This window comes from Theropithecus gelada, chromosome 8 (assembly GCF_003255815.1).
Source record: "Theropithecus gelada isolate Dixy chromosome 8, Tgel_1.0, whole genome shotgun sequence".
NCBI lineage: Eukaryota > Metazoa > Chordata > Mammalia > Primates > Cercopithecidae > Theropithecus > Theropithecus gelada.
Window position 1 is genome coordinate 127,674,881 of NC_037676.1, and position 25,259 is coordinate 127,700,139.

Consider the following 25,259-nt stretch of genomic DNA (forward strand, 5'->3'; position numbering starts at 1 on the left):
GGTTTTATGCAAGGACAGAGATAAATTACAGGACTGAGAGGAACCAAGGCTGGTGTGAACTGACTGCTTGCCATGCACCAGGCTCAGGTCTAAGTCCCTTAAATGTATCCCCTAAGCTAATTCTCCTGAACCCTCCTTATTACCCCCATTTTACAGATGAGGAAACTGAGGCTCAGAGTCATCAAGTCATTTGTCCAGGGTTACACACTCGTGCACAGTCAGGCCTGTCTTGGAATGGAACAATGAGTGAGCAGAAGCGCTCTGCCCTGCTGGTGGGCTCTCTGCCCCAGGACCATGGAGGGCACATGCAGGCTCAGCAGACCTGCACTTCTATCCCATCTTCCTTATTGCTGTTACTGAGACCATTTCCCAGGTTCACAGGCTTCAGTTATCCACGAATTTAGCATAGCTAGGTGATCCTCCCCTCCTCGTTGTCTCTGCCAGCACCACCAAATCCAGGGCTCCCTCCTTACTTCGCACTAGGACTATTCACCAGCCTCCCAGCTGGCCTCCTGACTCAAATCTTGCCCCTCTCATATTAACCTACTAGAATACTGATTGGGTAATTTCACATCCTACCCAAAAGCCTTCCTTTCCTACAGAATGATGTCCAGTTCTGGCATTCGGGATTTTACCACAGAGCGGCCCCCTTCCTCTGCAACACCTCCCTCTTTCCCTCCATTCCAACACCCCCTCTATTTATAGCATAGTTTCTTCCAGGAAGGGAACTAACCCTCCGTGTCCCTGACTAGCACTTAAAGGTGATACTGGGCAAGTCACTTCCCTACCCCAGGCCTCAGATTTCCCACATAAACTAAAAGACTTGGATGTCTCCCTAAAGTTTCCTTAAAAGCTATAAGGTTCCAGCCGAGTGCGGTGACTCACTCCTGTAATCCCAGCACTTTGGGAGGCCAAGGTGGGAGGATCACCTGAGGTCAGGATTTCAAGACCAGCCTGACCAACATGATGAAACCCCATCTCTACAAAAATACAAAAAATTATCTGGGCATGATGGTGGGTGCCTGTAATCCCAGCTACAAGCTGAGGCAGGAGAATTGCTTGAACCTGGGAGGCAGAGGTTGCAATGAGTCGAGATCACGCCACTGCATGCCAGCCTGGGCAACAGAGTGAAACACCATCTCAAATAAAAAAAAAAAAAAAAGGAAGTAAGATTCCATGTCATATTGTCAATGACTAGGTCCTATGGGAAGTAGAAGGCCCTTTGGAAGGGCAGCAGATTGACATGGAAATTAGTACAAACACACACACACACACCCTATTTTAGAGATAGGATCTTGCTCTGCTCTGCCACCGAGGCTAGAGTACAGTGGCACATTCATATCTCACTGTAACCAACTCCTGGGCTCAGGTGGTCCTCTCGCCTCTCAAGTAGCTGGCACCACAGACATGGGCCACCATGCCCAGCAAATTTTTTTTTTTATTTGTAGGGATGGGGTCTTGATGTGTTGCCCAGACTGGTCTGAAACTTGTGGGCTCAAGCAATCCTCCCACTTCAGCCTCCCAAAGAGCTGGGATTATAGGCATGAGTCACAGTGCCTAGCCACAAACTACTATATAATTGACCAAAATGTGTATATTGAATCATGATGGCAGGTGCCTGTAATCCCAGCTACTTAGGAGGCTGAGGCAGGAGAATTGCTTGAACCTGGGAAGTGGAAGTTGCAGTGAGCTGAGATCACGCCACTGCACTCCACCCTGAGCGACAGAGTGAGACTCCATCTCAAAAAATAATGATAAAATTTTAAAAAATAAAAATAAAGGCTGGGCACGGTGGCTCATGTCTATAATCCCAGCACTTTGGGAGGCCAAAGCGGGCAGGTCACAAGGTCAAGAGATGAAGACCATCCTGGCTAACACAGTGAAACCCCGTCTCTACTAAAACTACAAAAAATTAGCCAGGCATGATGGCAGGCACCTGTAGTCCCAGCTACTGGGGAGGCTGAGGCAGGATAATGGCATGAACCTGGGAGGTGGAGCTTACAGTGAGCCAAGATCGCGCCACTGCACTCCAGCCTGGGCGACAGAGTGAGACTCCGTCTTAAATAAATAAATAAATAAATAAATGTAAAAAGTCTGGAACCTTTTGATTGGGAGATGGGGTAGGGTGATTCATGTGGGTAGATTACCCAGCTGTATGGAGATTGTTATATTTTGGAAATCTGCCTTCTAGCTGTGTCAGATTTGTGGAGAGGGGATGACTATTCTGAAGAGAAGGCAGGTAAAACTGAAGGAAACAGGAACGCTTTTACATTGCTGGTGGAAATGCAAGTTGATGCAGCCACTTTGCAAACTGTTTGGCTTTTTAAAAAAATGTTAACGCACAACCCAACAATTCCATTCCTAGGTATCTACCCAAGAGAATTAAAAACATGTTCATACAAAGCCTTCTGTATAAAAGTTCAGGCCGGGCATGGTGGCTCACGCCTGTAATCCCAGCACTTTTGGAGGCCAAGACAGGTAGATCACCTGAGGTCAGGAGTTTGTGGCCAGCCTGACCAACATGGTGAAACCTCGTCTCTACTAAAACTATAAAACTTAGCCGGGCATGGTGGCAGGTGCCTATAATCCTAGCTATTTGGGAGGCTGAGGCAAGAGAATCACTTGAACCCAGGAGGCGGAGGTAGCAGTGAGCCAAGATCACGCCATTGCACTCCAGTCTGGGCAACAAGGGAGACTCTGTCTCAAAAAAAATAATTATTATTATTAAATAAATAAATAAAAAGTTTATAACAGCATGATTTATAATAGCAAAAAAAAAAATTGGAAACAATCCAAATATTCAATTGGTGAGTGGGTAAACAAAATGTGATAAATTCATACAATGTAATACTACTTGGCAATAGGAAGGAATGAAGTCCTTTTTAAAAAACCATGTGTGTCAATGTCAGAGTTCGAGACCAGCCGAGGCATGCGGATCAACTGAGGTCAGGAGTTTGAGACCAGCCTGGCCAACATGGTGAAACCCTGTCTCTACTGAAAATATAAAAATTAGCTGGGTGTGGTGGCGTGTGCCTGTAATCCCAGCTACTCGGGAGGCTGAGGCATGAGAATTGCTGGAACCCAGAGGCAGAGGTTGTAGTGAGCCGAGATCACGCCACTGCACTCCAGCCTGGGTGACAGAGCAAGACTCTGTCTGGAAAAAAAAAAAAAGAGAAGAGAGTGTGTGTGTGTGTGTGTGTGTGTGTGTGTGTGTGTGTGTGTGTGTATTATGTGTTGAAAATATTTAAGATCTACTCTCTTAGTAAATTTCAAGTGTACGATGCTTTATGATTAACTGTGGTCGCCATGCTATACATTAGATCAGCTGATAACTGCAAGTTTGCACCCTTTGACGCACATCTTTGCATTTCCATACCCCAGACCCCTGGTATCCTCCCTCCTGCTCTGTTTCTGTGAGTGGGAGTGCAGCGCATATGGATGTGGAAAACATCCTCAGTGAAAGAAGCCAGTCACGGAGATCACATAGGCTATGAATCCTCTCACACGAAATGTTCAGAAAAGACAAATCTGGAGGGTCAGAAAGATTAGTGGTGGCCTGGTCTGGGGGTGGCAACGGACAGGGAATGCATGAGAGGCGCTCTGGGGTTAAGGGAAATTGGATTGTGGTGGAGGTTGCACAACTCTGAATTTACCAAAACTCATTGAATCCAGTACTTTCTTTTTCTTTTCTTTTTTTTTTTTTTTTTTTTTTTTTGAGACAGGGTCTTGCTCTGTTGCTCAGGCTAGAGTGCAGTGATGTGATTTCGGCTCGCTGTAGCCTCAACCTCCCAGGCTCAAACAATTTTCCCACCTCAGCCTCCCGAGTAGCTGGGACTGCCGGTGTGCGCCTCCCAAAGTGCTGGGATTACAGGCGTGAGCCACTACAGCTCGTGGATTTCTTCCCTTTTAATGAACAAATACAGAATTGGTTTTAAAACCGAATTAAAAGGCAAGATACGATTATGAAAGGAAGCAACTCAAGGATCATCTTTTGTCACAAACACCACAAACCAGAAGAGCGGTGCCGTGAAGAAACGAGGCCGCATGCTGCTGGAATGTATGGAAGAGGCTGCGGTGCAGTCAGGAAGACAGGCCATGAGGCTCTGCGTGAGGCCTGGAGGTGAGTTTTTAGGCTATTTATGGTGACCACAGTTCACAAAGAATGTGAAGACACTGATTCGTTCAGAGAACAGCATAAACAAGGCTATTTAGGGATGGTAAGACTTGGATGCTATACTGAAAAGAACTGGGATGTTTTTGCCCACAGAGAAAAAAACTTAGGCTTTTTTAATAGAAAATATGGGACTCTGGCCAGGCGCGGTGGCTGAAGCCTGCAATCCCAGCACTTTGGGAGGCCTAGGCAGCTGGATCACTTGAGGTCAGGAGATCGAGACCAGCCTGGCCAACTTGGCGAAACTCTGTCTCTGCTAGAAAATACAAAAATTAGTTGGGTGTGGTGGCTCACGCCTGTAATCCCAGCTACTCTTGAGGCTGAGGCAGGAGAATTACTTGAACCCAGGAGACAAAAGTTGCAGTGAGTCCATGCCACTGCACTCCAGCCTAGGCGACAGAGCGAGACTCCGTCTCAAAAAAAGAAAATATGCGAGTATGTCAGGAATATGCCACAAGACGATTAACAATATGTACCATGAAAAGGCCAATTCAACAGTCTTTGGAACTCAGAAGAAGAAAAACTTAGCATAACGGGTCTCATGCAGGGACCCCGGTCGACTCCCAAGCGACTGTGGATAAAATTCAGGAAGTTTATAAATTGGCATGGGGAGAAAATTGCTTCTTTACCAACCTGTAATTGGAATTTAGCATCTCCCTCAATTCTGAATACAGGCAATGAACTCCAAAAGAATAAGCAGTACCTATGACTTTATCACTAACAAAAGTGATAAATAGGCGGGGCGTGGTAGTTCACGCCTGTAATCCCAGCACTTTGGGAGGCCAAGACGGGCAGGCAGTTCATGAGGTCAGGAGTTCGAGACCAGCCTGGCCAATGTGGTGAAATCCCATCTCTACTAAAAATATAAAGATTAGCCAGGTGTAGTGACACACGCCTGTAATCCCAGCTGCTCAGGAGGCTGAAGCAGAAGAATACCTGGAACCCAGAAGGCAGAGGCTGCAGTGAGCCAAGATCATGCTACTCCACTCCAGCCTGGGTGACAGAGCGAGATACCATCTCAAAAAAAAAAAAAAAAGTGATAATATTTTCATATTACATTACTGTTGTTATGAAGATAAATTGACCATCACTTCTTATAAAATGCATTACTTAGTTTGTTTCTTGCAATTACAGAATAACAGAAATTGGATTGATCTTCCCACCTTTAACAGCTAAAAATCTAGATGTCATTGATGAAAGAGTGGTTTTCAGACATTAGACAACAGGCAGCACAGGCCAGTGATAGGGAAGGGAAACAAACAAACCAGCTCAGCCCTATGACTGCTCGGTGCCCAGAGAGTGCCCAGGCCAGTGTAGAGCCAGGGAAGCCCATGTGGCCCTGCCGGTCTGTCTGCGCTGAGTGGACAGAGTTGATGAAGGAGGCCAAGCAGCTATAGAATTCGCAGGGAAACACTGAAAAGAGAGAACTGCTCAGCGAGCCCCTGGAGCCTGCAGCCGAGTCATCATCAGCATGTGCATGTGAGGAAACCACCTGAGGCTGGGAAAGAACCACATAGGAAGAGAGGTAACAAAAACTGGAGCTCACATAGACCCAAGAATAGTTCCTTTTCCCACCAGCCAGTGTAGAAAGACTCATAATTGATGATGCATCAGGTAGAGTGGAAATCTAGCCCTAGACTAAAGGATGCTCTCAGACTGCTTAACGATGCTTAAAGATACACCTCCAGGCCGGGCTCGGTGGCTCTTGCCTATAATCCCAGCACTTTGGGAGGCCAAGACAGGTGGATCACCTGAGGTCAGGAGTTTGAGAACCAGCCTGGCCAACATGGCGAAACCCCATCTCTACTAAAAATACAAAAATTAGCCTGGTGTGGCAGTGCCCGCCTGTAATCCCAGCCACTTGGGAGGCTGAGGCAGGAGAATCGCTTGAACCTGGGAGGCGGAGGTTGCAGTGAACCAAGATTACGCCACTGCACTCCAGACTGTGAAGAGCAAAACTCCAGGCAGCAAGAGGAAAACTCTGTCTCAAAAAAAAAATACACCTCCAAAACAGGGGCAGCAAAACTGTGTGTGAAGGGCCAGAGAGTTAATATTCTCAGCTTTGCAGGAGGATATACAGTCTCTGTTGCAGCAACTCAACTCTGCCCTTGTAGCATGAAATGCAGACAATATATAAATGCATGAGATTGGCTGTGTTCCATAAAGAGTTATTTATAGACCGAATGTTTTAAATTTAATTTTCACCTGCCACAAAATATTATTCTTTTGATATTTTCAACCACTTAAAAATGTAAAAAGCGGCCGGGCGCGGTGGCTCAAGCCTGTAATCCCAGCACTTTGGGAGGCCGAGACGGGCGGATCACGAGGTCAGGAGATCGAGACCATCCTGGCTAACACCGTGAAACCCCGTCTCTACTAAAAAATACAAAAAACTAGCCGGGCGAGGTGGCAGGCGCCTGTAGTCCCAGCTACTTGGGAGGCTGAGGCAGGAGAATGGCGTAAACCCGGGAGGCGGAGCTTGCAGTGAGCCGAGATCTGGCCACTGCACTCCAGCCTGGGTGACAGAGCAAGACTCCGTCTCAAAAAAAAACAAAAAACAAAAAATGTAAAAAGCATTCTTACCTCATGAATCATACAAAAGCAGAGGTGGGCAGGGGGCAGATTTGGCCTATGGGCTGTAGCTTGCTGACCTTTTATCCTTTTTTGAGACAGAGTCTCGCTCTGTCGCCCAGGCTGGAGTGCAGTGGCACGATCTCAGCTCACTGCAAGCTCCGCCTCCCAGGTTCAGGCCATTTTCCTGCCTCAGCCTCTTGAGTAGCTGGGACTACAGGCACCCGCCACCATGCCCAGCTAATTTTTTGTATCTTTAGTAGAGACGGGATTTCACCGTGTTGGCCAGGATGGTCTCCATCTCCTGACCTTGTGATCCGCCTGCCTCAGCCTCCCAAAGTGCTGGGATTACAGGCGTGAGCCACTGCGCCAGGCAAGAATGCATTTTTAAAAATGTTCTCTTTGTCCTCAGAAGATTAAATAAGAAGAAATACATATACATAATGCAGATGAAATTTCTCCCAGACCAGCGGTAGTTGTAAGAGCTCATCAGGCATATTTTGCATGCCCTAGTGCATTAATCCTCCCAACAGCTGTGGGTGCAGATGAAGAAACTGAGGCCCAAAGAAGATCAAATCTTGCCCAAGATCCCTGAGCCAGTGAGTGATGGGCCGGGAGGACTGGAACCAGACCCCACCCCTGCCCCTGCCAAAACAGCCCCACTGAGCCAGGCGGATCAAGTTCTAGGTCAGACCATGGAGCCAGTGTGGGAAGTCCTTAGCAGTTCTGATCCTCTCAGAGGAGTCCCCAGGTTCTTCTAACACATGGGCCTAATTTTTTTTTCTTAAAGTGAATTTATCTCATAATGTCTCAGTCCATTTTCTGCTACTATAACAGAATACCACAAACTAGGTAATTTATAAAGAAAAATGTATTTAGCCCACAGTTCTAGAAGCTGGGAAATCAAAGAGTACAGTGCTGGCATCTGGTGAGGGCCTTCGTGCCCCAGGATAAAATCATGAAGGAGAGCATCACTTAGCAAGAGGACAAGAGTATTTCAGCTCAAGCCTCTCTTCCTCTTCTTATAAAGCCACCAGTTCCATCATGGGCACCCCACCCTGATAACCTTATCTGGTCCTAATTGCCTCCCAAAGGCTTCACCTTCAAATAACATAAACATATGAATTTGGGAATCAAGTTTCCAACACATGAAATTTGGAGGACACATTCAAACCACAGCACATGGGTACTCTAGGAGGAGCTGTGGGTGGTGGGGAATTGAAAGTACAGTGAGAGGATGTCTCCACTCTTGGCCCTGCCTTAGCTACTCACAGCCTGTCTTCAAAGGATTCTGCAGGTATGTTTCTTAATTCTGTCGATAAGCAGAAAGGGTGGGGTCTTGGGAGGTTGTATTTGCTTTACGCATTTCCTCACAAAAAGCCACACTGTTTCAAAAGATCACAAGTTCTTGTAACTAGCGTGTGACTTCCAATATCCAAGATAAATAATGGGAAATTTTTCCCCACTACTGTTCAACAAAAGGAGAGAGAAGATCCTACAGCATTGAAATGATTCTTCTGTTAGATGTAGGAGTAATACTATGAAGAAATAATTCCGGGTAGGTTGGAATACAACATGCAAAAATATGCAACCTTCAGAAGCAGAGGGTCAAGCTGCAGCACCCAAGGGTGTGGGTGGTGATGGTAAGAGAGATGAATACCTGCAAAGTCTATTTAGACCATCCTTCCCCAACTCACCTACGTTAAAACAAAATCCCTCATGCATCTTACGGAGATTTGTTGGATGAACAAACACCTTCGAAAAAGAAGACACTGCCCGGGCGCAGTGGCTCATGCCTGTAATCCCGGCGTTTTGGGAGGCCGAGGCAGGGAGATCACAAGGTCAAGAGATCGAGACCATCCTGTCCAACATGGTGAAACCCCATCTCTACTAAAAATACAAAAATTAGCCAGGCACAGTGGCACGCGCCTATAATCCCAGCTACTTGTGAGGTTGAGGCAGGAGAATTGCTGGAACCCAGGAGGCGGAGCATGCAGTGAGCCACTCCACTCCAGCCTAGGAGACAGAGCAAGACTCTGTCTCAAAAATAAATAAATAAATAAAAATAAAATAAAATAAGACACTATCTTTGGAAAAAATTCATCTCCCTCCCTCGACCTGTCTGTCCATCCGTCCTACCAGCCATGGGTCAGTCTCACTCCAGTCCTAGTTCTGTGCTAGACACTGAGCTTAAAGATGACTAAGACCCAGATCCCATCCTGATAGGACGACTTCTCACTGGTCAAGGACACAAAATAACGAAGCTTATTATCACAGCAATGCGTGAGTGCGTGAGGCACAAGTTGTTTGAAGCAGTTTTGCCCTCCTTGGAGCTGCCTTGCACTTCATTTCATATTCTCCCACTGCACTGGGTACTTTCTACTTTGTGAGTTATTGTAGGCGTCTCATCTGCTTCCCTTGGCTGTGCTCTCCTCAGGATGGAGTCCACGTCTGAGTCATGTTTCTCCCCTACGCATCAAGGTTTCTCAAAGTGAGGTCCAGGCTCGCCTTTATCAGTCGACCGGAAAAGCTGGTTAAAATGTATATGCCTGGCCGGGGGCGGTGGCTCCCACCTGTCATCCCAGCACTTTGGGAGGCCGAGGTGGGTGGATCACCTGAGGTCGGGAGTTCAAGACCAGCCTGGCCAACATGGTGAAATTCTGTCTCCACTAAAAAAACAAAAATTAGCTGGGCATGGTGGCAGGCGCCTGTAATCCCAGCTACTCTGGAGGCTGAGGCAGGAGAATGACTTGAACCCGGGAGGCAGAGGCTGTAGTGGGCTGAGAGCGTGTCACTGCACTCCAGCCTGGGTGACAGAGTGAGACTACATCACAAAAAAAATAGAAAAAAAAATTGTTTTAATGCATATGCGTAGGCCCACCCTAGACTGACCCTAGACTGACTAGACTGACTGAGCCAGAATCCTGGGAGGAACTATGCATTTTAACAAGCTTCCCAGGTGATTCTGTTGTAGGACTTTCTCCTTAGTTCAGCTAAGTGCTGGGTCCTTGTCACACAGCCATGAAAAATTAGGCTCCCAGACAATTTTTTTTTTTTTTTCAAGACAGAGTCTTGCTCTGTCACCCAGGCTGAAGTGCAATGGCACAATCTTGGTTCACTGCAAGCTCAGCCTCCTGGGTTCGTGCCATTCTCCTGCCTCAGCCTCCCAAGTAGCTGGGACTACAGGCGCCCGCCACCACGCCTGGCTAATTTTTTGCATTTTTAGTAGAGATGGGGTTTCACCGTGTTCGCCAGGATGGTCTCGATCTCCTGACCTCATGATCCACCCATCTCAGCCTCCCAAAGTGCTGGGATTACAGGCGTGAGCCACCGCGCCCAGCCGGCTCGCAGACAATTTGAAGGGTGCAAATAATAGAATGTATTCGGCAAAAGGGAAAAAAAGGGAAAGACGGACCCTCTGCAAAGCCAGGGTCCTGCTAGTGCGTTTCTGGCACCACAGATTGAATCCCAGGTTCCACCCAGGAAAAGGAGGGGCCAGGCTTCTCCCCACTGTAAACAGCATCAACTGCTGTGGCTTCACCCCAGTGCAGATTCCTCCTGGGGAGCAGGCCGGTTGGAGTTTCTCTGCCGACCCCTTCCCACCTAGCTGTCTCAATTCTAATTCATGCCCCATGTGAGGGGCCCGCACCTGATGCACCTCGCATATAAGGAAAACCTCAAATGAATTAATGTTTGGTTCATCAAGCCAAGCAGAAAAACATATATTTAAAATATGTTTAAATATATGTTTAAAATTTTAGCTATTTAAAACACCATATTCTTAAGCAAAAAGCTCCAAAAAGACCATAGATGTACTTTTTTTTTTACAAAATTGTAGAGTTGTACATCTTTTTCTTTCTTTACTCTTTCTTTTCTTTTTAATATTCTATCTCTATACCTGAGGGCCCATTACATGATAGAGTCTTGATTATAACAAATCAACACACAAAAAAACCTCTCATTCCACTTTACCCTACCAATCTAGATTGCATATGTGTTGGAAGCTTGGGAATGGGCTAACGTTGTTTCAGAGAGAGGCCTCTAACCATCTGCTCAGCTAGAGCGAGGCTCAGTTGATATTTTTGGCATGAATATTGGCTTCTCCAAGAAAGCAGCGTTTCCCAAACTCCAAATGCTCAAACTCCCCTATCAGAGTTTCACCATATCCACCTGTGGCCTGTATTATTGTTTGCTGAATTTTTTGGAGTTCAGCCTTCTCCTAAATAATAAAATGCATACAATCTTGAGTTTGATGTGCTAAGTATCCTTAAATACACTGAAATCAATATGGAACATTAAACGAAAAGAAACTCGTGGTTTTTTGTTTTGTTTTGTTTGTTTTGAGACGAAGTTGTTTTGAAACAACTCCATTGCCCAGGCTGGAGTGCAGTGGTGCCATCTTAGCTCACTGCAACCTCCTATCTCAGCCTCCCGAGTAGCTGGGACTACAGATGCGCACCACCACGCCAGCTAATTTTTGTATTTTTTGTACAGACGGGGTTTCTTTCACCATGTTGCCCAGGCTGGTCTTGAACTCGTGAGCTCAAGAGATCTGCGTGCCTTTGCCTCTCAAAGTGCTGGGATTACAGGCGTGAGCCACTGCACCTGGCAGAAACTGGTGTTCTTAAAGCCCTAACAGCATCCTGGGTGGCCCTTTGGGAGGCTGCTGCTGGAGTAGGGTGGGGGTCCTGGCCAGTGCCCAAAGCCTTCCCACATTCTCCAGTGTTCTCCTAAGAACCTTCCTCCATGCTGCCAGCACTGAAATGAAGAAGTCCCTGGAGAGCATGGCGACACCAGCACGAACCTTCGGCTATTAATCATCAAGGCATACCCACCCGCCCACTGGGGTTGGGATTTCAGCATAGACTGTCAGAAGGGACAGGCCCCCAGCGGCTGCGCTTACTAGCAGATCTGAGTTTCACAGAAGAAGTGCGAGCTGGGGCTCAGGCTCCCCACGCCTTGACCCTGCCATCCCAGGTCACACACACACAGCTCAGCCAGGCGTTCCTATTGCTCCCACGAATCACCAAGCATGAGCTCCCCAACGTGTCCCCATCTGTCTCCTTGAAGCAGGTGACATCCCGGTCAGCCCTGGGAGCCTGAAGGAGAAGCCTGCTCTCGGCCTGGGAGACTTCCACTCGACAAATCTGTTTTTCCTGTGGGCCTGTTTGCCTTTGACACCACATATGTCCCGCATCCAACCACGTGTCAGAGGTGGCTGTTTAATGCCAGCCAAAGAAAACAAGCCTTCCCTCCGCCCTGCGCTAAAGGTGAGGTGACAGCTGGCAGATGGTTAGTGACTCACCCCGGTGGACACTGACCCACAGACACGTTTTGAGGGGCTGCCACCAAGGGCACATATCAAGCCACAGATGGGAACCCGGGCTTGGCTGCTGGGCGAACAATGAGGGATTGCAACACCTTTTTAGCTAACCTCAGCTCTGCAGAAACAGGCACTCAGGGAGTGAGGTTTAGGGAAGTCAAACGCCCTCAGCATTTTTCCCAGAACAGCTGGACATGTCAGAAGACCCGAGTTCCAATTTCACTCTCTTTCTTACTAGCTCTGTGACCTGAGGTGACTCACAGTAACTTCTCCGCACCTCGGTGCCTTCACCTGTGAAAAGGAGGTGGCCCCAGCACTGCAGGGCTCTCGGGGCTGTGTCGAGTGAGCTCTCACCCCAGAGACGCTGGAACATTTGGCAGGATTCCCTCCGCAGCGGTAGGAATCAAGCATGCAGGGGAGGGGTCTGCCTGGCTGCACCCCCGGTGAGCCTGGGATGTTGCAGCCTCTGTTCCTATTTGAATGCATCTGAGTGCATGACGATTAAATAACAAAAAGCACCAAGCAGTCACAGAATGAATTAGCTTGGGGGTGGGTGGAGGTGGGGAGGGACCAGGATGGAGGGTGGTGGGGTAGTTAATTTTTCTAAAATGCTATTCCTGTCTTTGAAATTAATGCGGTCTTTCTCAAGATAATTATAGAGGGTCACATTGTGCCACCAGATCAGTGAGGCAGGCAGTAACCCCTCAGGAGGTAGGACTGGGAAAGTGCTCAGGACACAGTGGTCAGAAAGACTTCACGGGCCAGGGGAACTTGCTTTGAGAAGGGTACCAGTCGGACAGGTGAGAAGCAAAGGCCTTCTCTTACAGGAGCTAATGCCCAGAGGCGGGATCCCAGAGGGGCAGGACTGAAAGGAGAAGGGAAGGCAGGCCCAGGAGACCAGATTCATATTGGGGACTCCAGCACAGAGGGATCCACTGGACAGACACCAGGTCAGTGTGCACTTACTGTCCAGTATTCAAGGCCTGTACTTCGCTATATGTATATTTAGAAATATTAGTACTTGGGGCTGGGCGTGGTGGCTCATGCCTGTAATCCCAGCACTTTGAGAGTCTGATCACCTGAGGTCAAGAGTTCAAGACCAGCTTGGCCAATATGGTGAAAACCCCACTCTACTAAAAATACAAGAATTAGCTGGGTGTGGTGGCAGGCGCCTGTGGTCCCAGCTACTCGGGTGGCTGAGGTATGAGAATCACTTGAACCTGGGAGGCAGAGGTTACAGTGAGCCGAGATTATACCACTGCACTCCAGCTTGGCCAACATAGTAAAATCCTGTCTCAGAAAAAAAAAAAAAAAAAAAAAAAAAAAAAAACAAGGAAATGTAGGCCGGGTGTGGTGGCTCACACCCAGCATTTTGGGAGGCCAAGGTGGGAAGATCACCTGAGGTCAGGGGTTCGAGACCACCCTGAGCAACATGGTAAAACCCCATCTCTGGTAAAAATAGAAAAATTAGCCGGATGTAGTGGCACATGCCTGTAATCCCAGCTACTGGGGAGGCTGAGGCATAAGAATCACTTGAACCCAGAGTCGGAGGCTGCAGCTAGCCGAGATCACGCCACTGCACTCCAGCCTGGGCAACAGAGTGAGACTCTGTCTCAAATCAAAACAAGGAGATGTCAGTACTTGGTTCATTTAAGAAACAATGGAGGAAAAAAAAAAAAGGGAGACAGACTCTCACATTGAAAGAGAAAATACCAAAAGCCAAACGCTAAGCAAAAAGACCCAGGGAGAGTTAAACCACAGAAAGTGTAGAAAGAAGCTGTGCTGAGGGATTTAATAAAATTTCCGAATCTTAAAAGTACACGGGGCGGGGTCTGGGAAGTGAAAGATAACAGTCATCAGTATCATCCTTTTCTCCCCCAAAGAAACCAACAAAGTGCCACTCAGAACCGAGAAACGCTGGCTGATGGGGGAAAAGGTAGGGGAGCAATCCCGGCACCTGTGCTGAAATCTGGCTTCTCTCCACTCAGATGAATGAGCTGGGAGGTGCAGCTTCAGGAGCAATTTGCAAGAGATGCACTCAGAGCTCAAGATGGACAGCAGCCTGGCCAACAGCTTCTCACTCTCTCTGGGCAACAGTCTTTCCCAAACGAATAGTGGACAGAACAAGGCTTTGAAGGCTGGAGTCCCAGACTGGAGCTCCGCCCGCCCGCCTCCTTCCCCAAGTCCTGAGAGCCTGAGACGGTAGGATTCCAACTCAGGCTGTAGGATTCAGAGCAAGTCCCTGACCTCTCTCAGCCTCAGGACATCGTGAGATGAGAGCACATCCCTCCACCCTCCAGGGGCAGCTGCCAGGTGGAAGGATACAGGGTCCTAGTCAGTGTCCCTCTGTCTGCCCATGTGGTTTATTTGTAGCACAAATAAGAAACTTGGACACAGCCGTGGCCGTGAGAGTGGGCTCCTAGAGAGGAAGCACGCTTTCTCTGTCAGTTCCCCCACCAGCAGCCTCCCATCTGGCGCTCCTAGATTCTTGGCGTTGAGGCTCAGTCTGAATTCAGGAAGGATGCAGGAGTTAACAGGCTTCCTGGGCTAGCCTGGGAGCCACCCCACACAGGCCGTGGGAACGTGCATCCCCATCTCAGGAGTTCCACTCAACAGATTTACCAGCAAACTCACGATCCACGTCTGTGAGTGGGAGGTTTCTGCCAATAACAGCCAATGCCACCACTTTGGCAAATCTGCCCTCTGAATTTGAACATGTAGTTGCTGGAATTTGGTTTTTAAAATATGTGCTTCTGCGCATGGTGGGGAGGGAGGTAGAAACACATTCCCTTCCTAGATATTGTCTATTCTTGGAAGTGCGAAAGCCATTCTCCAGAGGGAACTCAGCAGCAGCAACTGCCGATGCCAAATCTAAGGGCTTGAACCCCAACTCTGCCACTTAGTAGATGTGGATTTGGAGCAAATTTTTTGTGTGTCCCTCGGCCTCAGTTTGCTCATCTGTAAAATGGGAGTTATTGTGTGGATAAACGAGAGAATGCTTGCAAAGTGTGAGGGCTGAGTCCGGTGCATTGTTAAGTATTAAATAGGAGAGACTGGCCAGGTGCGGTGGCTCACATCTGTAATTGCACCACCTTGAGGTGGACGGATCACTTGATGTCAGGAGTTCGAGACCAGCCTGGTCAACATGGCAAAACCCTATCTCTACTAAAAATACAAAAATTAGCCGGGGGTGTTGGCGGGTGCCTGTAATCCCACTTACCTGGAAGGCGGAGAGTATCGGTTGAACCTGAGAGATGGAGGTTGCGGTGAGCCGAGATTGCACCACTGCCCTCTAGCCTGGATGACAGAGCGAGACTCTGACTCAAAAAAAAAAAAGAAAAAAAAGGAGCGATCATTAGCCGTTTTCTATTCCATAAATACTTACTGAGTCCAGCATTTAGGATCCCAGGATATGGTGGTAAAAAAAAAAAAAAAGACAGACATACACACCCAAGAAGTGAGAGGAGCTAGACAATGTGAGGCAGGCAAGTACAGTGCTGGGGGGAGAATGGTGATAAGGGCCATGGAGAGAAACGAGCCAGGCAGGGGGCAAGAGTGGGAGAAGTTGCAATAGGGTAATTAGGAGAACTCATTTGAGAAAAGTGATATTGAGGCCAAGACCTGCAAGAGGTGAGCAACGTAGCCATGGCAGACTGGGAAAGCGTGTTCCAGAAAGAGAGCCCCCACGCTGCTGCTTCTGCCGCCGCCGCCACCGGACCTCCCCTCCCACCAGTGCTGGGGGAGACAGGGGGCGCCCCTCTGGGCAATTCCCAAAGGGGCCGCTCTTGGCTTTGTCTCGGCTGATAATTTACTCACTCCCAAGGCCTCTGATTCTTCCTGGGGATGCCCCTCGCCTTGGTGGTCGTGGTGGTCTTGGTCGGGCAGCAGCTGTTTATTCCCTTCTCAGGCCCTGCCCGCCCTGCCAGCTCTGTCCCCATCTGCCCCTTGGCTTCCTCATCCCTTTGCCTTTGAGCCACAAAGAATGTTGTGCCTTCCTTGAAGCTCTAAGGCTCTCACCTGCCTGTGGCCTTGGCAGGTGCCGTTCCCCTAGCCCGGACTCTTCCTTGCACCCTCAACTCCATCCCTTTCCCCCTCAATTCCTCCTTCTCTTCCAGGTCTCAGCTTAGCCACCCTCTCCTCCCCCAGGTCTTTGCTGACTCCCTGATCCCCACCCTGCTGTCTGCCCTGGGCGCTTTACTCACCGCAGCCTCTACCTGTCCCATCATAGCATTTAACACAGGGTTGCACTAGACCCCATGTTACTGAAGGGCAGGGACTGGCACTGTGCCGCCCTATGGGAAGCATGCCACGAATATTTGCTAAAGGAACAAGTAAAAGTGGGGACATGTCTCCTCCCCCCAACCACTCCCCGTGGGAAGCTTATTCCCCCACCCCCACCGACCCCACTCTCCCGGGACCCAGGTGAAGCTTATGCCTTCAGGGTTGCGCTCTCTGGGCAGCATTTCCTCTTCTTTCCAGAAGCGTCCTGACAATATAAGTGAAGGAAGAAGCACAATCTTCCTCCCTGGAGGAGTGAGGGTGGGAGGGGCTTTTATTCTGGGGGTGCTAATCCGTTATCTGGTCAATGAATCAGCCAAGGAATTCTTTTTCTCTCTCTCTCTCTTTTTTTTTTTTTTCTTGAGACAGAGTCTCACTCTGTCACCCAGGCTGGAGTGCAAAGGCGTGATCTTGGCTCATTGCAACCTCTGACTCCCAGGTTCAAGCGATTCTCCTGTCTCAGCCTCCCAACTAACCGGGATTACAGGCGCCGGCCATCATTTTTTTTTTTTTTTTTAACTTTTAGTAGAGCTTGGGTTTCTCTGTGTTGGCCAGGCTGGTCTTGAACTCCTGACTTCAAGTGATCTGCCCGCCTCGGCCTCCCAAAGTGTTGGGGTTACAGGCGTGAGCCACCATGCCTGGCTTGCCAAGGAATTCTTCCAAGCACTGTGGGTGATGTGAAAGAAATCACTAAGTTCTAGAATTACCTTATCTTTCATTAGTATCAAAGAGGTCCTGAGTACTGGAAATGGAAGTAAAATCCCAGAAAAAAACTAGAGAGTGAGAAAAGAAACTCTAGATGTTAATATGTTTGCATTGACATCATTTTCACTGTGCTCTTCCTAGGGTGAGTGAATAATGGACTTACTGCATCCCAAGGGGCTCCTGGAAGTGCGTTCCTGCTGTTCTGAACAGGGACACCAGAGGCCTGATCGCATGAAACAGTGAAGAACAAAGGAAGGGCTTGAACTAACCTCGGTCCTTGTAGTGGATGTGCAGGAATCTGCACCCCAGTGCACGCTCCCTTCAGGATGAGGGAACTTATTTTTCCAGTGACCAGGAGCGTGGGCTGCCAGCCAGTCCCTCTCCTTTCCCTGGGGCAGCCAGCACCTAATGACTGGTTGATAGGGAGTTACAAAGGGACCAACTCTTCAGGCTGAGGTCCCTGTTGCATCCACGTTGCCCAATCAGCTTCCTGCACAGCACATGACCTTGTTCCCAAGCGCACCTCCCACACACCCCTACATGCAAATCTTCCTCTCAGGAACTGTTTCCAGAGAACCTGACACAAGACAAACCAATATTTCAGAACTGTTAATACAAAAATTAGCTGGGCATGGTGGCACATTCCTGTAATCCCAGCTACTCAGGAGGTTGAGGAAGGAGAATCGGTTGAACCCAGGAGGGGGAGGTTTTGGTGAGCTAAGATCACAGCACTGCACTCCAGCCTGGGTGACAGTCTTGCTCTGTCCCCCCCACCAAAAAACAAAACAAAACAAAACAAAAAAAACACAACTGCTATGTACACTGTACGTCAGCTCCATCACGGGTCCCACTGGGAGGTGTGGGCTAGCCCTGGAACCTGTACCTGTCATTGTGCACCTAGGGGAATGCATTGAGAGGTCAAACGACTGATTTCCAGTGACCTTTGAGGACAGAGAGATCGGAGGCCATAGCTAGCCCCAGAGAGCTGTGGCACCTCAGGATTCCCAGGCTGGAAAAGTTCTTTTTTGGCATTTTAATCCAGGGCTTGGCAGCCTTCACCGTTCGGAAGTTCTTCCTCACTTCAAGCCCGGAATCCCTCCTTCTGTAATGTGTCCCTGTTTCCTCTCCCTTTTCCTCTGTGGAGCTGTGTTCTCGCCAAGAAAGAAAGTTAAAAGGGAACAAAGGCATATGGTTTTTCTATTAAGACAGACACCCACATTTTAGGGAAGCCAGAGGAAAGCGTTCAAATAAGGGCAATGAAACACATTTGCATGACACCAGCCTTTGAAACTGAGTTTTAAAAAGGTAACCACAGTAGCGAGGACCCCTCTTTGCCCCGTTTATTCCATTTGGGGGATAGTAAGAAGGTATCGGAGACCTCCCACGCAGTGGCAGGGTATTGCCGGAGAGCCCTGGGTTTGGAGTCTGACAACATGCATTCAAACCTTGTTTCTGCCACTCACTAGCAGCATGATCATAAGGAAAGGTGTGTGTCCTTCAGAGCCTCAGTTTCCCTTATTGTACAATAGGGGACATCAGCTACACCATGCTCATCTGTGTCACAGGTTTGTTGGGAGAGTTAAGGTTAAGGTAGGAAAAGGTTTAGCAAACTGTGAAGCACTGTAGAAGTGTTACTAATCAAGATTGAAGTCCAGAACAACTTCCTGAGCAACTACTAGGTACAATGTCCTGTCATATATATATATTTTTTTGAGAAACTGACAAACTAATACTAAAACTCATATTAAAATGCAAAAAGACTGAGAACAAATAACTTCAAAAAAAGAACAAAGTTGGAAGACCAATGCTACCTGAGTTGAAGTCTTATTATAAAACTATAGTAGTCAAAACAGTGTAGTATTGACACAGAGACAGACCAATAGATGCATGGAAGAGATGAGCATCCAGAAACAACAGATCTACACATACGAATAACTGCTTTTTTTTTTTTTTTTGCAGCATAAGGGAAATTGCATGGAGAAAAGATACTCCTTTCAACAAATGGTGCTGAGTTCAAGACCAGCCTGAGCAACATGGTGAAACCCCCATCTCTACAAAAAATACAAAAATTAGCCAGGCATGGTGGTGGCGGTGTATGCCTGTAGTCCCAGCTACTCAGGAGGCTGAGGCGGGAGGATCGCTTGAGCCCGGAGGTCAAGTCTTCGGTGAGCCGAGATGGTGCCACTGTACTCCGGTTTGGGCCACAGGGCTAAACCCTGTCTCAAAAAAGGAAAAATCAAACAAACAAAACAAATGATGCTGGGAAAATTGGCTATTCATATTTTAAAAAATGAACTTGAATCCATGCTTTGTGCCATAGAAAAAATTTAACTCAAACAGATGACAGCTCTAACTGTAAAACCTAGAACTACAAAACTTCTAGAATAAAAAACATAAGAGAAAACCTTTGTGCTCTTGGGTTAGACAAAGATTTCTTAGATGTGACCCTATTTTGTGTGATCATAAAATAAATGGATAAATTGAACTTCATGGAAATTTTAAAACTTCTGCTCTTTAGGAAATACTGTTAAGATAATGAAAAAACAAGCCACAGATTGGGATAAACTATTCACAAATCACATATCCGAAAAAGGACTTGTAGCCAGAAAATAGAAATAACTCTTTTTTTTTTTTTAAAGACAGAGTTTTGCTCTTGTTGCTCAGGCTGGAGTGCAATGGTGCAATCTCAGCTCACTGCAACCTCCGTCTCGTGGGTTCAAGTGATTCTCCTGCCTCAGCCTCCCATGTAACTTGGATTACAGGCACCTGCCATCATGCCTGGCTACTTTTTAAAATATTTTTAGTAGACACAGGATTTTTGTCATGCTGGCCAGACTGGTTTCAAACTCCTGATCTCAAGTGATCGGCCTGCCTCAGCCTCCCAAAATGCTGAGATTACGGGCGTGAGCCACCACACCCAGCCAGAAATAACTCTTAAAATTCAATAATAAGAAAACCTCGGCCGGGCGCGGTGGCTCAAGCCTGTAATCCCAGCACTTTGGGAGGCCCAGACGGGCGGATCACAAGGTCAGGAGATCGAGACCATCCTGGTTAACACGGTGAAACCCCGTCTCTACTAAAAAATACAAAAAACTAGCCGGGCGAGGTGGCGGCGCCTGTAGTCCCAGCTACTCGGGAGGCTGAGCCAGGAGAATGGCGTAAACCCGGGAGGCGGAGCTTGCAGTGAGCTGAGATCTGGCCACTGCACTCCAGCCTGGGCGACAGAGCTAGACTCCGTCTCAAAAAAAAAAAAAAAAAAAAAAAGAAAACCTCATTACTTCTTTAAAATGGGCAAGATAGGCCAGGTGTGGTGGCTCACACATGTAATCCCAGCATTTTGGGAGGCCAAAACAGGTGGGTCACTTGAGGTCAGGAGTTTGAGACCTGCCTGGTCAACATGGTGAAACACCATCTCTACTAAAAATACAAAAACTAGCTGGGAGTGGTGGCACACACCTGTAGTCCCAGCTACTCAGGAGGCTGAGGCAGGAGAATCGCTTGAACCTGGGAGGTGGAGATTACAGTGAGCCAAGATCTCACCACTGCACTCCAACCTGGGCAACAGAGCAAGACTCCATCTCAAAATAAATAAATAAATAAATAAATAAATAAATAAATAAATAAAATGGGCAAGAGATTTGAACAGATACATCACCAAAGAGCATAAGCAGAAGCCAAATAAATATATTCAAAGATGCTCAGGGTCGTCAGTCCTTGGAGAAATACATGTTGAAGCCACAGTGACACACCACAACACATCTCTTAGATTGGCTGAAATTAAAAAGACTGGCTACGCCGGACACAGTGGCTCATGCCTGTAATCCTAGCACTTTGGGAGGCCGAGACGGGCGGATCATGAGGTCAGGAGATGGAGACCATCCTGGTGAAAACCTGTCTCTACTAAAAATACAAAAAATTAGCGGAGCGAGGTGGCGGGCACCTGTAGTCCCAGCTACTTGGGAGGCTGAGGCAGGAGAATGGCGGAGAATGGTGTGAACCCAGGAGGCAGAGCTTGCAGTGAGCCAAGATCGCGCCACTGCACTCCAGCCTGGGCGACAGAGCAAGACTCCACCTCAAAAAAAAAAAAAAAAAAAAAAGAAGACTGGCTATACCAAGTGTCGTCAGGGAACACATGAACATAGAATGTGGTACAACTACTTTGGAAAACAGTTTGGCAGTTTCTTTAAAAGTTAAAAGTATGCCTACTACAATTTGGCTCTTCTAGGAATTTACCCAAGGGAATGAAAATATATGCCCACACCAAGACTTGCTCACAAATATTCATAGCAGCTTTATTTGTAATAACCCAAGGCTAGAAATACCCAAATGACCATCCTCAGGTGAATGGAGAAGCAGTTGTAGTGGCCAAGGCTGAAGCCCTCTGAAGCGTGCACTAGGCTGGAGGCTTGGGAGCTTCTGGGCAGGGATGTTGCTGCTGGGCTGACTAACCTAGAGCTGGCCAATCCCACTCACCTGGTCCCTCCAAGGCTGCCTGGGGCCCTGGCAGCAGGTAGGGAGTCTGAAGCCTGGGTTTGAGCACTGACCTTGCCACTGCTTGCCATATGACTTGGAGCCGAACAGAAATACGAGGCCTCCGTCAACATCACTTACTCTGGAATTTCCCTTCACCTCCCACCCTTCCGTCAGAACCTTCCCATGCTGGGCTCTGTCTGCTCCATGAGGACAGAGACCGGCTTGTTCACTTGGCGCACAATAGGTGCTCAATAAGTGTTTACCTACTGAGTGAAGCACCTCCTATGTGCTAGGCATTTGGCATATAACAGCTCATTTAATTTCTTTTTTCTTTTTTTTGCAACACTCAAGCTGAAGTACAGTGGTTTGACCATGGCTCACTGCAGCCTCCTGGGCTCAAGTGATCCTCCCACCTCAGCCTCCCGAGTAGCTAGGACCACAGATGCACATCACCATGTGCAGCTAATTTTTGTATTTTTTGTAGAGACGGAGTTTCACCATGTTGCCTAAATTGGTCTCAAACTCCTAGGTTCAAGTGATGCTCCCGCCTTGGCCTCCCAAAGTGCTGGGATTATAGGCATAAGCCACTGCACCCAGCCCAGTTCATTTAATTTTGTAAACTACCTTGCACTGTGGGGTTAATCATGCCCATTTTAGAGATGAGGAAACTGAGGCAGAGTGAGATGACTTAAGTTGTTCAGAGACACAGTTTTTAAGAAGTGATGCTGGCATTTGTTTTGTTTTGTTTTGTTTTTGAGATGGAGTCTCACTCTGTCGCCCAGGCTGGAGTGCAGTGGTGTGATCTTGGCTCACTGCAACCTCCATCTCCCAGGTTCAAGCAATTCTCCTGCCTCAGCCTCCCAAGCAGCTGGGATTACAGGCGCCCACCACCACGCCCGGCTAATTTTTGTATTTTTAGTAGAGACAGGGTTTCACCATGTTGGCCAGGCTGGTCTCGAACTCCTGACCTCAAGTGATCTGCCTGCCTCAGCCTCCCAAATTGCTGGGATTATAGGAGTGAGCCACCAAGCCCAGCTGATGCTGGCATTTGAACCTGGCTTCTTAGTGAGATTCTGAAGACCCTGAGCTTATTGCCACATTGGATTCTCTGAGCCTGTACTGTGAGGACAACCTTCCCTTCCCCTCCCAGGGCTCCATAGAGCAGAGCCGAGAGAGTGCCGGCAAGCTCTCACTTTGCCCCAGCGCTACTCCTGTGCCCCTGGAGATGAAAGCTTGTGGCCCCAAATGGCGTGAGCTCACCTCGTGGAGTGGGGTGCAGGGCTGGTGGTTGGCTGGTGGCCTCACGTTTGCCCAACTGGTTCATGTTTGGGATGTGCCACCTGTGAGCCTGGTTGGGTTTCTCGTAGGTTCCCACGGATATCAGCCTCTTCTGGTAAGTATTGGATGCTGCCTATCCTCACTGACCGGGCAACGACTCCACTCAGCCCTCCAGAGGCCTTAGCTGTCAACCCGACAGAATTACTCAGGGGAAGTCAGAGCTCATAATTATTTGACTAATCCTCATGTGGCAACACACCAGAGGTTGTTTTTTTTAGCACGAGGCAGGGCCCGAGTGAGAGCTTTTCCCACTGCAGGCTTGCCTGTCTGGGTCTGCAGGCTGGGAGCAGGGCGCCTCCTTCCTGGGAGCAGGGAGATGTGGAAACGTGGATGGGAAGGTGCAGAGCTGGGTCTCCGAGCCCCTGGAAACCTGCATCTCTCCATACATCAGCTTCCTAGGGCTGCGATACAATGACTTGATGGTTTAAAACAAGAGGAATGTATTCTTTCACAGTTCTGGAGGCCAGAAGTCCACGATCAGGTGCCAACATGGTCTTACCCTCTCTAAAGGGCTCTAGAAGTGATTCCTCCTGGCTCTTCCAGCTTCCAGTGGCTCCAGGTGCTCCTTGGCTTGTGGCTGCTTCCCTCCAGTCTCTATCTGCATCTTCGCGTGGCCTTCACCTCTGTGCCTCTCATAAGGACACTCATCATTGGATTTAGGACCTATCGGGATAGTCCAGTATGATCTCATCTAGAGATCCGTAACTTAGTCACACCCACAAAGATCCTTTGTCCATATAAGGTCACAGCCACAGGTTATCGGTAGACAAATCCTTCTGGGGGCTGCCATTCAACCCATTATGCCCTGGAAGCTGCCCTCCCCAAGCCAATTAATGGCCCAGACATTTTCCTTCGTGCTAGGTGCTTCTCTCATCGTCCTAACCTTTTTTTTTTTTTTTTTTGAGAGGCTGGAGTGTGGTACTGTAGTAGTGCGATCTCAGCTCACTGCAACCTCCGCCTCCCAGGTTCTACCGATTTTCCTGCCTCAGCCTCCTGAGTAGCTGGGATCACAGGTGTGTATCACCATGCCTGGCTGATTTTTCTATTTTTAGTAGAGACGGGATTTCATCATTTTGGCCAGGCTGATCTTCAGCTCCCAACCTCAAGTGATCCACCTGCCTTGGCCTCCCAAAGTGCTGGGATTAGATGCCTGAGCCACCTTGCCTGGCTCTTTTTTCGTCTTCATCTCCACCTCCACTGCCCCATACAGGTGCTTTCTCGTCTTGCTAGGACTGGTGCAGTAGTCTTCTAAGCCGCCCCAGTCATTCTGCCCCCTTTTCTCCTCTCCAGCTCCAGAGTGATTTTTCTAACCCTCAAATCCCCCAGTACCCTTCCTTCTTCAGACACTTCCAAGGGAAAGTCCAGTCTCCTTGGTGTGGTGTCCACGGCCCTGGCTGGCTGCTCTGCTTCTTGTCCAGGTTTCTGCCCACATCTTCCACTCTGACCGACCGACACTGTAAGGCCTTTGAATAGACTGTTCCTCTCAGTCCAGGGTGACTAGTTTTTGTCTGATGCAGAATGTGTGTGCAGGGAAGGGGGCTCCTCTCATGGCTGGGAGGCTCTCAGTGTGGGTTTAGGGCAGTGGTTGGACTCTGGGCTCTGGGCGGTGGTAGACACTTTTCCAGCAAGCAGAAGAGATGAGTTCTAATGCAGATTTCCAGACCTGTTCCTGTTCTCTGGCACCTATGCCAAATCACTGAGGGGGAAGAAGGGATCACTGCTGTCCTTTCCTCTCTCTGATTCTAGTTTGGGGGACATTGTGCAGGGATGGATGCTGGGGTGTTTAAGGACTCTTAGGATGCAGTGAGCTCATCATTCATGGTAGCTGTCCACACTCTTGATCTAGGCCCCAGGCTGCCCTTTCCTTTTTTGTTTTTTTTTGTTTGTTTGTTTTTTGAGACAGAGTCTTGCTATGTCCCCCAGGCTGGAATAGAGTGGCCTGATCTTGGCTCACTGCAACCCCCGCCTCCCAATATCAAGCGATTCTCCTGCCTCAGCCTTCTGAATAGCTGGGATTACAGGCACGCACCACCACACCTGGCAAATTTTTGTATTTTTTTAGTGGAGACGGGGTTTCTCCATGTTGGCCAGGCTGGTCTTGAACTCCTGGCCTCAATTGATCCACCCACCTCCACCTCCCAAAGTGCTGGGATTACAGGTGTGAGCCAGCCACCATGCAGGGACCCAGGTTGCCCTTTCTATGCCTATGCAGCCAAGCCGGCTCCTTCCCACCTGGCTGGCCTGGCCCTGTGCTTGTCTATGGTGTGCTCTGGGCACAGCAAGGGGTTCTACAAAGCCCCAAGCCAGGGCTTACCCCCTGCAGCTTCCTTATATACAAAAACCCCAAGGGTTTGTTGTTGTGTTTTTTTTTTTTTTTTTGGTAACTTTTTTTTTTTGGTA